We start from the raw sequence: 11,454 nt of genomic DNA, 5'->3' as shown, positions 1-11,454 counted from the left end.
AGCGAAGGTCAGGAGAGACCAAGAGAAAAGAGACAGAGTCAAGGGGGACATTTCTTAGGACAGGCAACGGGACAAGCCAGAAATGCGGCTGATGGATGGGAGACAGGGTCTCTCACTCTCTAGTCCAGGCTGGCCGGTACTAGATCCTCCCACCTTTGCATCCTGAGTGCTGGAAGTGCTGGGATTATAGGCATGAGTCACCACGCTGGGCAAGACAGACAGCTAAGGCAGAGGATAAAGGGTCAAAGGAGAGAACGATGGAGAGGAGGGAAAAATAAAAAGATTGGGTGAGTCCCAGGAGAGAGGGCTCTCTACTTGACTTACCTTCATCCTTGCTTCTTAACATGCTACCTACAGCTGCCCGCCCAAAGCTATGCTGCACCAAACGCCCTGTGTGCTTAGCTCATTAGCTTTTCCATTCTGAGAAAGGCATTTGCTGGGGTGTGGGGGTGGAATCAAGGGGTGTGTCTGGGGAGGGAACACAGGCTGCCCAGCTGGGATCAGTCACCTCTGAGGACCAATTCTAGGTCTGGCTCTTTAACAGCTCTAGGAAAGCCCACACATCAGCTTTTCAGCTGTTGCTAGGCTCAGTTGCTGTGGTAACCACCTAGGTCTTGCTCCCCCCACCCATCTCTGCCTCACCTGCTCCCTGGAAATGGGCAGCCACAGGGAAGTAGGTGACAATTTAGTATCCAAGAGGGCGGTGTGGGCTGCCTGGACTGTACCTGCCTCCATGTTTTATCTTTGGCAATATAAATAGGAAGTGTGTGTGCGTGTGTGTTGGTAGGTGTGCTTTAGATGCTGGGGAGCTGTACTGCCTATTGAGGGGAGTGTGGCTGAACCCCTAAAGCACACGACGAGTGTGGAGAGGAAGGAATGTATTTCTCAGGATGACATTAGTGCTTAGGACAGACTGCTCCAGAGGAGAGCAGCCCAGGCCAGAATAATGAACCAACCAGCAGAGGTGTGAGGCAATCCAGGCTTCTGGGGGCTATCAACACCGTGCACCCAGAGAACCCAGAGGGAGCTGAGCTGGGAGGAAACTGAAGGTGCAGGGTGAGGTGCTGACATGCTGGGCTATGGAAGGGCTCTGGGGAAGGTGAAGGAAGCGTCCTTAACCTTTGCAGCTTTTCCCACAGGGCTGAGAGCCCTTGCCAGAGGAGAGTGGAGGAAAGAGCATTTGGTGCAGAAGGGCAAGGAACTGTTTGGAGGGCTCCTGGGGCTCTCACCTTCAGCAACTCTTTAGAGGGACGGTGTGACCCTGTGGCTCATCCATATGCAAAAGACACACATGAAGTCCCCTAATGAAGGAATTAATTGCTGTCTGATTAGACTGCAGTCCTCCTAAATTTAAATAAATTAAACACACCATTAAAGATACTGGAAATCTCACCTGTTCCCTTCCCTAAATGTCCTCTCCCCATGGAAAGGCAGGAGGCTAGAAAGATGGGAGAAAGACAATCCAGATGTGTGGATTGCCTCGAGGAGTTGTGCTAGACTGGGGTGGTGCTAACTATGACAACGCCTGGGGCCTGTTGTCATAAAGTTTTTGGATTTTCCTTTCCAAAAACTCAACCAGTGACTCAGGTCCTTAAGTCCTCAAGTAGGCTTTGGGTAACAGAGTTATAGAGGGGAAAGTAAACAAGGGCCAAGCTGTTTTTTCAAGTCTACAGGTCACAGGCCTGACTGGAGGCGTCTGCTCTCCTGTCACGGTACTCTTTGTTGAGGGGTACACCAAATGACTCAGCCAAGGTTCTCCGGGGCATGCTTCTGGAATGCTTACCATTGGGCACATACCAAAGAAGGGGACGGGGAAGCCCTTGGGAGGAGGGATCTCCTAGCAGAGATCAGGGTGTGGAAATGATTCAAGATGGAGAACTGTGCCAGCTGGAGAACCCAGGCTAAAATTAACAGCCCTCCTCCCCACCATTTCCCAGATTTACTGCACTAAAGCTTTGTTCCAAGGACTTAAAAGTTGCTCCGTATAGCAAAGGCAGGAGGGGCTGTCCGAGGCACGAGGGCTCAGAAAGTGGCTGATGAACGTGTACAGGAGGCAGAGCTGGAGAACCAGCACTTGGGGAATTAATATTGTGTTTCCATTCTTTTCCTCTCCTCCCTTCTACCTTTTCCCTTTCACCTCCTCTTTTGGAGGCAAAGTCTTCTCTATGTAACCCAGGCTGGCCTGCCTATAACTTTTTTTTTGTCTTTTTGGGACAGGAATTATCACAGCTTTGGGGTCTTTCCTGGAACTCCCTCTGTAGACCACAGTGGCCTCAAGCTGAGAAATCTGCCTGTCTCTACCTCACAAGTGCTGGGATTAAATGTGTGTGCCACCTCTGCCTCAACTACCTGTAATTCTTAATCCTGACACAGCTTCTTGAAGGCTGGTATTACAGGTACATGACAACTGGGCCACTTAAACTCTTGTCCTGTTAATTTGCCACTGAAATCAACAGAGACTGAATGTTGGGCTCAACAATGTGATAAACAGGAAGAAACACTGTGCGCGGTGGCTTGTCCCTATAATTCCAGCGCTTGGCAATTAGGAGTTCAAGGTCATTTTAGCAATGAGATCAGCATGAGCTTAGTTAGTGAGGTCATCTCAAAACACCAAACAGGCAGACAACACCACCACAATGGTGCTGGGGAGATGTGAATCTGATGACTCAGATCTGTAACTCCAGCACTGTGTGTGTGTGTGTGTGTGTGTGTGTGTGTGTGTTGGAGGGCTCAATGACCAGTCAATGTGGTTGAATTGGTGAGCTTTAGGTTAACTTAGAGACCCCATCTCAAAAAAAATGAGCACAGGGATTAAAGAAGACATCTGAAAACGACCTCTGGCCTCCACATACACACAAATACACAAAAACTCAGACCAAAACAAATAAAAGGTGTGGTGGCTCATGTCTGTAATCTAGCACTGAGGAGGGAGCTGAAGGCAGCGGGATTTGGGGTTCAGAGTTATCCTGGCAAGTTTGTCGCCAGCCTAGGCTACAAGAGATTCTGTTTCAAAAAGTAGACAAGACCACCTGGTCAACCTGATCCCAGGCTAAGCTAAAGCTACATAGTGAGACTCTATCTCTAACTAACTAACTAACCAACTAACTAACTAACTAGTATATTAAGGTATGGTTTACTATTGCTGGCTGTGACTTTGTGTGTGGGGGGGAGAAGAGTCACTTAGTCTCACTTTAACTATCTGTAGAATAAGATTGTAGTTACTTGTTAGAGTAATTTTGCTTTCTCACTGAGGAAACTCAATTCTGCATTAGCCAAAACAGACCTGAGCTCAGAGACTCTAGCCAGATCATGCTGTTTGGCTTTGTGGCTACATAGATTTACTAAATAAATAAATGCATTGTCCTAAATATTAAAAATTCGTTCCAGATTTGGTACTGAGATGGATTTCTGGTAATCATGTCCTTTAACCACACCAGCCAACTGAAGCAAAGGAACCTGTAGAACAAAGAAAATTACTAACATTTATAGCCTTTAGAGAGCAGGGCATCTCAGAGCCTAGCAGATTAGTGAAGGAAGCAGATGGGATGTAAGCAGGCATTCAGGAAGTTATCCCATTGTCCCCTCCCACCTTGGAACTGTCACGTGCCAGCAGTTTAGCAGCTTAGGGAGGGTACAAGATAGGATAGAAGGAAGCTGATTCTCTCTACAGTGGTAACATAGGTGACTTACACTGCTTAACTAGATACTTAACAGTATCTAGTGTTAGCAGTTTCTTCCCTGACAACCTCACTAGAGAACCAGATATACAAATTAGTTAAAATTAACAATATAAACTATAGACTAAGAGAGGCTTGAATCCCGTCACGTAGGAGATTAGAAATCCATTTTGAAAGTGGATTGAGGATTCAAGGTCAGCATTAACTGACCCTGTTTCAAAGACAAAGACGTAGCTGGAAGGGCAGTGGTGGCCCACACCTTTAATCCCAGCACTCGAGAGGCAGAAGCAGGTGGATTTCTGTGAGTTCAAAGCCAGCCTGGACTACAGAAGAATTTCAGGACAGCCAGGGCTATACAGAGAAACCCTGTCTTGAAAAACAAAAATATAAACAAAGATAAAGACACGCTATAAATGCTACAAAATTTTAAAAGAAACTTTGGGTTGGAGCAATTGGGGAAGATCTCCTGCAGTAGTTCATAATCATTTGCTCATTTATACAACAAACGTTTACTGAACAGCTTAAGTTCTGGGATCTGTTGATACTTAACAGGGAGCAATTCAAAGTCCTAGCCCTGATGGAGCTGGGAGGAGGTACGCCTGAGTGTTGTGTGGGTGGAGGCAACAAGAAAAGACCAAAGCAAAGACAGAGTATCGGTGGAGTCAGAGGAAGACGGGTTGAATTCTCAGGGATCTCAAACAACTATGGACACATTCTTACCTTTTCTTGACTATTCAAAGCAAGGAGGCGTTCCCCACCCTAGCTCAGCAAAGAGACCCTCGTGAACATTCAAGAAAAAAGGTTAATTAACTTCCTACACAGCCGATTACACCCAGAAATGAACCGTGACCCCTGTCTTTTAAGAATCCCGACCGTCTCTACGGGGGACTGAAGGGACGGCTCAGCCGTAAGGAGTGATTGTTGCTCTACCGGAGGTTCGGTTCAGCACCTAGGCAGGGAAGCTCAAAGCTGTAACTCCAGGGGGCTGCTGAGGGCACCCGCACACACCTACACGGATTTATACACATAAATAAAAATAAACCTAGAAAAGGGAGAACCTAAACTGTCTTTACTGCCTTGATGCATAATTCATGAACCTGTCCAGCTCCCACTTCCACAGAAGTCTCTTCCGGAAGCCCGGGACCGCTCTTCGAAAGCTCAGCTTCTGCTAACAGAACCCGCATTCACTTCCGCTGGGGCGTCACATCTACCGGACGCTCCACACGTCCCTGGGTAGGAGCCACTTCCGCCCTTACTTGTCGTAACTTCTGCCCTCAGTATCCCTGAGCCCTAGCAGCGCCGGATGTGTTCTAGGCGCTCCCGGAAGTGACTCGGCCTTTGAACTCCTTCCCCCCCCCCTTTCCTGCTACTACCCTCCCTTTGCTATTTCCCTCCCTCCCCCCCCCCCTTTTTCGTTTCCGGCTCTCCCGCCTTCTCCGCGAAACGACTCCTCACTGAGGCTGGGGGGGGGGGGGAGGTGGGCGTGGAGGAATTGGGGTTCCCGGGAGCACGAGCCGCAGCACCACTTCCGGGTGAGTGTTCAGGAGGGAGGGCGGGGGGCCACACACTGCCTCGCGCCCCCGCCCCGCGGGTGTCTCGCGCGCAGCTCTGCGAGTGTGGGGATCCGTCTGGCGCCTGCAGTGCATGCCCGCGCACCCCGCCTTTCGTTCCCCGTCCCGCGCCCCGCGGGTCCTCCCACTCCCTCGGCTCCCTCCATTCCCTGCAAACGCCGCCCCTCCCGCGCGCTGGCTCAGGCGCTGGCGCCGCCGCCGCCGCCGCCGCCGCCGCAGGGTGAGTCTCGCGCCGCTGCAGTCGGCGCGCGCCAAGCTTCTCGCTCCTCCCCCTCCCCTTTTCCTTGGGCAAGCGGGCGGGGGGGGGGGGGGTGGTCCACGATGTGACTGTAAGTGTGTCTGTCCCGGAACCGGAAGTGGTTGTGGCGGAGCGGGCGATGAGGAGGAATGGGGGGGGTTTAGGGGGCGGGTGCCTGTCTGGTGGGTGGCAGAGTTCAGCTCCCTGGAGGGGTGAAGGAGGGTCGTCCCAAAGACCGGCCTTTGAGGACGGAGTGGGAGTTGACATCGGGAGGAAGGACCCAGTTGGGTGTCTCAGGGGTGCGAAGGTTTTAGGGGGACAGCTGGGGGTCTCCATTCTAGAGACCACTGAAGGTTGAAGGAGGTACTACTTGGCACAAGGCCTTGGGTAGGCAGGGGGCGAAGTCCTCACAGAAGTGGAGTGGGTGGGCGAGGCCAGAGGAAGTGGCCGGGCCTGAACTTGGCACTGTGCCTGACACAAGGGCTTGGGCATCCCCCTACCCTCAGCGTTGCTCTCTGAACCACTTCTCAGGAGCAGGAACCTCCTTCATTTCCTCAGTTCTCTGACTCCCTGTTACTCTTCGCCCTGAGGAATGAAGAATAAGTGTCCGAGCCTAGGAGTGAAACCCAAATGCTGGTGATAGCATTCGTCTTAGTTTTGGGGAACTGCTTTTATTTCCCTTCTATCCACGTAGTTGGTGGCACTGGGCGCCTGTCCTTCCATCCTTGGATTGTTGGTGGGGAAGCTGCCTGCTTTCTAGGTTGCTGACAGTCAAAGAACTTCTGAGGTTCTGTACAGTTCTCTGGTGGCCTCCACTTACTGGCCTCTGTAACCTAGAGAATTTGTTTCCAGAAAGTTCAGGAGCCCTGGAAAGGAGAAGGAATAAGACGGCAGGAGGAAGAGAGAGAGAGGGTAAGACAATCTTGGGTTAATGATTTGGGAGGAGGTGGGATCATAGTCAAATGTTTTTTTGTTTGTTTGTTTGGTTCTGTTTTTTTCTCCTTAACAATGGAACAAGAATTATTGAAGTAATCAACACTTGTGGTACTGGTGTTTGCTGTTAGACCAAAAAAAAAAAAGTGCCTTTTCTAGTTTATTATGGTACCCAGGAAGTTTTTGTATAAAAAGGCAACACTGTGCCTTTGCCACCTTCCGTTGCCACTGGTTCTCATCAGGAGTGAAATGTGAACTGACTAGGTGAGACCACGAATGGACTTGCGTTTTGTCTGCTGTGGAAACACAAGGACCCCATTGCAAGGATCGTCTTTATGGTGTAGCCTCCAGAAACAAGAAGAGCCGAGTCTGGAGAGCATTTCCCATTCTTAGCAGCCAGTGGAGTGTTTGCTCATCTCTCTTGAATGATGAGACAGTAACATGAGATTGTTTGAATCTGAGGTGTTAGGGGAAGTTTTGGGGGAACACCACTTCTAGCGTAGTTTGAAAGAAAAGGGATAAAATTATATGATGTCCTGGTAGTAAGTCAGGGAAAATCAAAGTATAAGACCTGATGCTAAATATCTTTGTATTTTAGTTTTTGGCAACAAGATTTTGTTATGTAGCATTGGCTAGCATGGAACTTCCTAAGTAAGCCAGATTGATCTCAAACTTGAGGTGAGCCTTCTGCATCTGCCACCCAGGTGCTGGGACTCTCAGGCATATGCCATTATTCATGACAGTAAGTAAGATTCTTTAGCCTTTAATCCCAGCGCGGAGAGTGGGGGGTAGGAGTGCAGAGGCAGGTGGATCTCTGTGAGTTTGAGGACAGCCTGGTTTACAGAGCGAGTTCCAGGACAGGCTCTAAAGCTACAGAGAAACCCTGTCTTGAAAAACAAACAAACAAAATCCCAACAGGGGCTTGAGAGATAGTTCCTCAGTTAAGAACAGTGGTGACTCTTTCGTCCTAAATTCAATTCCCAGTGCCCACATGACAGCTGACAGTTATTTGTAACTATAGCCCATGGGCTCCTGTACCTGCTTCTGGCGTGCAGGTGAAACACCTATGTATCTAAAATAAATACATCTTTAAAAGCAATACAGAGGGCTGTAATTCATTTAGTAAAGTGCTTGTCATACAAGCATAAGGACCTGGGTTTGATCCCCAGAATCTGTGTAAGAAAGCTGGGCATGGTAGGCCTAGCCCTGGGGAAGCAGAGAGAGGTGGATCCCTGGGGCTTACTGGCTAGTCGGCGGCACAGCAGAATTGGTGAGGCCTCGGTCAGTGAGACACCCAGTGTCCAAAAATAGAGTGGGTGGCACCTGAGTAATGACACCTGAGGTTGTCCTCTGGCCTCTTTCCACAGACATCAACACATGTGTGCACCTTCATAAACAACACAGAAGATATAGCAAGTACCGGAGACTCTTGGTCCTCACCAGTGGTGGGAAACACTGCAGATGGGGTGGAGGGCAAAGCTTTAGTGCAGGAGTGCTTGCCCCTTTGTTAGTGTCTCCTGTTACTTCCAGTGTCTCCTTTTGAAATAAGGAATCTTTTGAATTCTTTTTTGAGCTTATATTTTATATCTATTTTGTGTATGTTGAAATCATATTGAGATCAGAACAACTTGAGGGCGTTGACTCTCCTGTCTGTGATTTTGGGGACTGAACTCAAGTCATTAGGCCTGCTAGCAGTCTTGCCTTTTCTACTGAGCTACAGCTCTCTTTTTTACTTGATTTTTAAAGACAGGGTTTTTTTCCTTTTCTTTTTCTTTCTTTCTTTTTTGTTTTGTTTTGTTTTTCAAGAGACAAGGTTACTCTGTAGCTTGGGAGCCTGTCTTAGAACTCACTCTGTAGACCAGGCTGGTCTTGAACTCACAGAGATCTGCCTGCCCCTGCCTTCCGAGTGCTGCCTGGCTAAAATAGGGTCTTGTCTGGAGGTGGTGGTACATACTTTTAATCCCAGCACTCGGGAGACAGAGGTAGGCAGATCCCTTAAACTATAGGCCAGCCTGGTCTACAGAGTGATTATCAATAGAGAAACCCTGTCCTGGAAAAAAAAAAAAAAAGGGTGTCATGTTGCCTAAGATAACCTCAAACTCACTTGGTAGCTGAGCAATACCTTGAACTTTTGATCTTTTTGCCTCCACCTGAATGCTGGGGTCAGCAATTTTACCTCACCCAGGTTTATGTAGTGCTGGGCATCAAACCCAGGACTTTACGCATGCTGGGTAAACCCTTCCCCTACTGAGCCAATTACCAGACTGAGATTGGATACTGGAAAGAAAAGTTCTAATTCAATCATGATAGTTTTGGATTTGGGGTCCGTCCGTCCTCCACCAGACAGGGTTTCACTGTTATTCTAGAACCTGTCCTGGAACAAGGTGTGCACCACCACCGCCCGGCTTGGGGTTTTTGTTTTGTTTTGTTTTTACTTACTTTCTCTGGACTTAAGACTTCCTTTCTTAGTTGAAAATAGTTGAAGCTTAGTAGAGTAGCAGAGTTGAAGCTCCTTTAGTCTGGAGACTTTCTTGTTAACTACTTTTCCTTTCTTGTTCTCTGGGGTTATAAAAGAAGTCTTCTACTTTCTTCCACGTTCTGAAGTAAAGCCAGTTCTTTTCAAATTCTTTCTTTTTCTTTTTTTTGTTATTTTTTGAGACGTGGTCTTACTGTAGCTCAGATTGGTCTTTTGCATGTTGGAGTAGTGTTAGGGAGTGAAAGAATATGTTTATGGGTGCATGTGTCATGGTGCAAGGAGAGTGGTCAGGTAAGAACCTGTGGACATTGGTTTTTTCTTCTCCCCTGTGGAGAGATCAAATTCAGGTTATTAGGCTTGGTGGCAATCACCTTTGTCTGCTGAGCCAGCTTGACAGCTCAGATGGTCTGAAATCATAATCTCCCTGCCCCAACTTCCTGAACCCTGGATTGCAGCATGCACCACCACACCTGGCTCTTTTTTTTCTTCCTTTAGTTTTTTTAATGTGTATGGTTGTTTTGTCGGCGTGTATATCTGTGCACCATGTGCATGCCTAGTGGCCCTGGGGGCCAGAAGAGGACATTGAATCTCCTGAAACGAGTTACAGATGGTTTTGAGCTGCCATGTGAATACTGGAATTTGAACCTAGGCAAGGGTGTCTAATGCTTTTAACTACTGAACAATACCTCCTGCTCTTTATTTATATCTATCTGTCTGTCTGTCTATCTGTATCTATCTATGAATGGGGCCTCACTTCATAGACTAGGCTAGTTTTAAACTTACCAAGATCCTCCTGTTTTTGTCTCCTGAGTGCTGGAGATTAAAGGCTTCAAAAGCTACCACACTAAGCTCCATTCTGTTTTTGTTTTTATTTATTTATTTTAATTTTTGTTATTCAAGACACGGTTTCTCAGTGTAACAGTCCTGGTTGTCCTGGAACTCACTCTGTAGACCAGGCTGGCCTCGAACTCAGAGGTTTGCCTGCTTCTGCCTCCCTAGTGCTGGGATCAAAGGCGTGTACCACCACCCTCTACTTTTTTGTTTTAAATGCAGCAGTACAATTAAAACTGGTGGAGATATTTTGTGTGAAGGTGGCCCCCATTCTATCAGTGACTTCTTGAGGTTGTTGGAATGTTGCATAGTTTGGGGAGATTTCCTCTGTGATAGATGAGGGGGAAAGTGAGTGGTAAAATACCAGGTCAACTAGGATTTGAGTGTTGTGACTCTGGGTCATCATTTGCATTGTACTTGAGCCATTACTTTCATTCATGGCTTTCCAGCTGATCTCAGGTCAAGGGATACATGGATTTAGGATAGCTTATCAGAAGGATCGCATGGATAGCTTTTTAATTTTTTTTACGTTTATTGTGTGTGTGTGTGTGTGCGCACACACACGTACAAATGTGAGAGATAGCATGCATGTAGAGGTCAGAACAGCTTGGAGGAGTTGATTCTTTTCCTTCCACCATGTTTGTTCTGGGGGTGGAACTAAGGTTATCGGCCTTGGCAACAAGCACCTTCATCTGCTAAAACATGTTACCTTGTCTGTAGTTTTTGAGACAGGGTCACATTTGGTACCCATATTGGCATGGAACTATGTAGGGCAGGAGCCCGGCTCTAACTCATATAACAGTTCTCCAATCTCAGCCTCTCAAGTGCTTAGATCATAGGCAAAGCTACTGTGTCCCACAAATGTTAGCATTTTCCTCACCTGTCATTTTACAACTATTTATGCTTTGTGAGCAATAGTTCTTATGTGCCTGATTTTGGGCTGTCCTATTTATTGCAAATGTCTTACCATGGATCCTTGGCTGGAAATGTGGAGACCAAGCTGGCCTTGAACTCAAAAGAAGAGACTCTTGCCTCTGCCTCCCCAATACTGGGATTAAAGGCCTGTGCCATGATGACTGATAAGTTGGGGTTTTATTTATTTACTTTTTAAATTTTATCACATTTTTTTTTCATGGAGAGGGGATGCACCATAGAGCACACATGCAATTCAGAGCATATTCTGTGATCATTCGCTCTCTCTACTATGTGAGTCCTAGGGACTGAACTCAGGTTATCAGGCTTGGCTTAAATGCCATTACTCTTTGACCTCTGTTATTTTAATATTTTTTGTTTGTTTTTTGTTTAGTTAAAAAGCATTTGCCATGCAGTGGTGGCGCATACCTTTAATTCCATCACTCGTGAGGTATAGGCAGGCTGTGAGTTTAAGGCCAGCCTGGTGTGCCGAGCTAGTTCCAGGACAGGCTCCATACTGGTGGCACACACATTTAGTCCCAGCACTTGGAAGGCGGAGGCAGTAGAATCTCTATGAGCTTGAGACCAGCATGGTCTTTAGAGTGTGTTCTAGGACAGCCAGGGCTACACAGAGAAATCCTGTCTCAGAAAACAAAAACAAAAATGTTATTTAATGTATATGAGTATTTTGCTCACACGTATGTATTTGGACTATGTGTGTGCCTGGTGTATCAGAAGATGGGGTGTGGATGGTTAAACCACTGTATAGGAACTAGGAACTGGACCTGGGGCTTTTGTAAGAACAAGTGCTCTTAG

General features: G+C 47.4%; 1 protein-coding gene across 21 annotated transcripts in view; it reads left to right on the top strand.

The window, feature by feature from the left end:
* The first annotated feature begins 5,059 nt into the window (after positions 1 to 5,059).
* Positions 5,060 to 11,454, top strand: part of Znf384 (zinc finger protein 384) — a 31,677-nt gene continuing 25,282 nt past the window's right edge. For 3 of the 21 annotated variants that reach the window (XM_087904223.1, XM_087904230.1, XM_087904226.1), the window contains exons 1-2: positions 5,060 to 5,209; positions 6,339 to 6,398. The gene's annotated coding sequence lies outside the window, so the exon portion shown is untranslated. The other 18 variants (XM_087904228.1, XM_087904229.1, XM_087904233.1 and 15 more) reach the window with 12 other exon arrangements.

Source organism: Myodes glareolus, chromosome 3, assembly GCF_982192425.1.
Source record: "Myodes glareolus chromosome 3, mMyoGla1.1, whole genome shotgun sequence".
Lineage (NCBI taxonomy): Eukaryota > Metazoa > Chordata > Mammalia > Rodentia > Cricetidae > Myodes > Myodes glareolus.
The sequence above is the reverse complement of the archived record's forward strand: the minus strand, read 5'-3'. Positions and strand labels throughout refer to the sequence as shown.